The 4030-nt window shown below is 45.2% G+C and overlaps 1 protein-coding gene across 1 annotated transcript in view; it reads left to right on the top strand.

The window, feature by feature from the left end:
- The first annotated feature begins 1637 nt into the window (after positions 1–1637).
- Positions 1638–4030, top strand: part of NCOA1 (nuclear receptor coactivator 1) — a 134184-nt gene continuing 131791 nt past the window's right edge. The window contains exon 1 of the mRNA XM_009283430.2: positions 1638–1777. The gene's annotated coding sequence lies outside the window, so the exon portion shown is untranslated. The remainder of the gene's footprint in view (positions 1778–4030) is intronic.

Below are 4030 nucleotides of genomic sequence, written 5' to 3'. Positions count from 1 at the left end.
ATCTGAGTTTTCCTCCCTCCTTTTGCCTACTTGATTTTTCATGAATAAATTGCAACGAGCGACTTTAAGAGTCTTGTGTTGCTAATGACGGGTGCATTATTAAGACAGTATTCTAATGACTGTCCATGTAAGTAATTTCTTTTGTAATAGCAGGAGCGGCGATGGGGACGAGCAGGTTTTGAACTAATGATGGTACTCCCCTCATCTAGCTTCAGATACTCGGAATTAGATGTATAAATTTAACCCAATAATCCTAGTAACCCTGTGAGAGAGAGAGAGAGAAAGAAAATAGACACATCCTGGAAGTAATTTAATGTGGATTCCTAACCTGGTGGTTCCTCAGGGGCCAAACCTGATCCGCTGAAGCAGCAGCTAGCCTTTGGGGCCGGTTGGGCTGCTGAGGACCTGTAGACATCTCCGTCCAGCATCTCCAAGGGGAGATTCGTGGACCTGTTTATTGACTGCAGAGGGACCCTGGAATTACCAGCTCCAGTTTCCAACCAGCTCTTAGGTGTCTAAGGTTGATTGAGATGAATTGCATCCTATAGCTACTACAAATAAAAGTTCAAAAGCAGTATTGGGACTTCTGTCTCGGAGCATTTGATGGGTGGGTAGCAAGCTTGGCTACAGAAACTGCAATGTGTGGAGTGGCTTGGAAGAAAGGTTATGAAGCTCATCTCAGTGTTTCCATGGTTGGGTTTTTTTTTAAATTATTTACTTTTTCATTAGAATGCAGGCAGCGCATCACAATATGAAGAGCCCTATTTTATGAACTTAAATTTTTCAACCACGCAAGGTCTTTGCAAGCCACAGATTAGTTGCCATACTAGCGTTTGGCTCGAGAGGAACAAGGTTCAGACTGGTATGACTTACAGGAGAGGGGATAGCTGAAGAAAATGGACATACTGCAGTTTTGGTATCTTTTTATGGCGTACGTGCTTCGGGAGAGAAATAATTATGCTCATCTCGGGTTCAGAGGCTACCTGGCTTATCGAAGGTGATACAGAAAGTCTGCGGAAGAGGAGGAACTGGAGAAATCCCCTTGATCCAGTTCTAGCTTAATGCTTAGTAACAACAGCAATTTACTATCCGTGCCTTTGTGAGGCAGGGAAGGATCTCATTATCTTTGAGTTTTATGAGTTCGGCGGTGGTCTGCAGCCTGTTGGCTGTAAACACCAACTGTAATTTTCTGGTGCTAGTTTTTATCTCCCATGTTGGCGTAGATGCTGTCTCGCTATGGCAGATTTGCTACTAGATCTTGCGCTGTGTTTTTCTGGAGGGTAATCTTTATTTCTTAGGAGTGGCACTGGCAAAGAGGGAGGGGAGAATTTAAAGTATTGGAGTATTAAGCTTTCATTTACTTTATTTCCCCAAGTAGCTTAAAGCTTGTGGAACCTTGATGAGTTCTTTTCCAATGAAATAAAAAAGATACCTTGCAAATTGATAGTATTGAGAAGGTCAGCAAGCTGTTAATGATGCTGCTGCGAATTAATAGTTGACCTCAGCGTTGCTGTTTTTCTACTTAAAACACTGAAAATTGCATCGTGTGAATAATAATTCAGAAAGATAAATGAAAGATAATGCAGACAAACTCTCTTTTCCTCCACAGGACTCAGTAATTGATGCTGGTCCCCTATCAGAAGAGTTCATGTGAAGACTGCCCATGGAAGGTCGATGCCTGCGTTTGCTGAGGCTCTAGGATTCTGTTGTTTGCTGTTTAATTAACTGAAGAGTCCAGTTTTTCCCATGAACCATCTTTCACCTCGGGAAGATAGAGGTAAGGTTGCAGGTCTCTCTTTCTTCTTTCCTCTGGCGGAAAATGTTTAAACCTGTCATGGAGGTGGTTATTACTGGAGCACCTCTTCATGCGGAATTAATTATTGAGACTGCTGAAAGCAAAAGTCACTGTTTTTCTCTGTCCTTGGCATCCTTTGGGTTGTTTTCCGTACATGAGATGTGCAGTCAGTCTGCATTGCATTCGTAGCTATGAGAGTTGTTTTAAAAGCTCATAAAGATGAAATTATTGCCTGAATCAGCTGTGCTTTCTCAATATGTTTTGCAAAATTGAATAGCTAATTGCTGCGGTGTCAGAATGGTATGCAAAGGATTTGCGCTAAAGAATAATATGTGGTTTTGGTAAGTCAGTGTTATGCTGTAGGCTGGCTCGCGGTGTTGCTCAGGTGAATTGAGTCCATAACTAGAGAATTTTAAAAGTCACAAACTTGGGAAATCAAAATGTTTTATGGCAAGGGCCACTACAGCTTCCGGAGCAAGAAGTGTGGACTCAGCATCCTTGTAGTCCTTACTAGCTGATGTACGTAACAACTTGAACACTTCTGTGGTTTGCCCACAGCCAGCAATATCTTAAAGGAAAATTGTTGTAATGGAGCAGTAACTCAGAAAGACAGTAGAATATATTTAGAAATGAACAAAATGGTAAAACAAGTAGCAGTTGGGTGATGGGTTGGCTGCAGCTACTGTATGGCTGTGGGATTTGCAGCCTCTCTCCATCAAGACTGGGAGTGCTTATTGCTGTGGACCATGAGTACGCAGGAGAGGGGAGGACCTGTACCCCTGCTAATTCCCCTGGAAAACCAGCTTCTAGCTGACATGCCGTAAGGCAAAAATTACATATATCACTACAGTTGCTTTTGTCTGATGAAATTTTATATTGCTTGTATCACAATTTCCTGTCTGAGATGGCTGGTGTTGCAAGAAACTTTTGCGTCGGAGATGGTTTTGGCTGGAGTGCAATGGAAAATGGGATATTTCTTTCTGGACTGAGTGTGACTTGCTCCTATGCTCCTCTTCAGTGCAGTGTAAATACTGGTCCCAGTAAGATACCGATGACGTATGTCCTCCATAAGCTGCTTTGGCTACCTGGTTTCTGTCCTTGAGTTGGCTGCTTCCCTAAATTGTGGTGTGGTGGGATGATCGCTGCAGCAGGGACTGAGGTGGCTTGGAGATGTCAGTGCCCCGTTCTAGATGTCCTCCCCTCATTGGTTTGGTGGCCGGAGGGTGGATAATCGGATGCCCAAGATGGGGCACAGGGGTAGTGGTAGCTGGGAGCCATCCCCCCTTGCCCCGCTCTGTCTGGCTGTCTAGCGTTTGCCCTGCGTTTTTGGGCAAAGCTCTTTGCTCTCTGCCTTGGTGTCTTCCATTTGTAGCGCAAATGATGGCAGTAATTAGGCATGGTTGTAAAATTTGGAAATAATATCGCTTCTGTATTGCTCTGTGCTGTCCTGACCTGTTAGCTCAGAGTTGCCTGGGTGGAGAGGAGCTGGGGGGCTGCCCGTGAGCAGTAAGAAACCAGCAGAGCCCAAATCCAGTGCTGGAAGTGCTGCTCAGAGTTAATTATTAAACCGCGCTTTGCCTGATAAATGCACAGTTGGATTCAGCATTTTTTACTGCAAAAAGATCACCTTTCGCTCTGGACAGAACAGCTACTTTGTGATTGGAAGCGGGTAAGCCCTATCCCACACAAACAAAAAATCTTAGCTCCTGCGACTCTTAAGATGTCTTTATTTTTCTCTCCGGTATCTGACCAGATTCAGCTTTTGAAGAGGTGACCTCTCAGGGTGGTGGTGGGCTCTCCCCGCTGCTGACCTCCTGCTTTCCAGGTGCTGATTAATACCTGTCCAGGCTGGGAACTTGCAGACCGATGGCCTCGGGCTGGAGCATGGGCTGTGTGCAGCTTTGTCTTCTTAATTTTCTCCTTCCCCCCCCCTCTCCAAAGCAATCAGTACAAATCACGCGCCTGGCAGCGGCCAGGCTTTACCTGAGACATCTCTTAACGTCGGGCAGCTTGACGAATGCAGCCCAGGCAAGTAAAGGGTTAAATTCTTAACTATGAAATTGGATATTGTTGCGGGGAGGAAGAGCGAGTTCTAGATTAATTTTAAGGGAGAGGTGCCTCCTCGGCTGCTCTGGATTTCCCCTAATTTAGGGGACTGACGGGCTAGCCCCTGCAGTGAGCCGGGGGGAGCCCTGCTTTCATCCCACCTGGCACCTCCCAGCCTTTCCCTATTCC

The sequence above is a fragment of the Aptenodytes forsteri genome, unplaced genomic scaffold, assembly GCF_000699145.1.
Source record: "Aptenodytes forsteri isolate BGI_AS27 unplaced genomic scaffold, ASM69914v1 Scaffold534, whole genome shotgun sequence".
NCBI classification, from domain to species: Eukaryota; Metazoa; Chordata; class Aves; order Sphenisciformes; family Spheniscidae; genus Aptenodytes; species Aptenodytes forsteri.
Note: the sequence above shows the minus strand (reverse complement) of the source record. Positions and strands in the feature narration are given on the sequence as shown.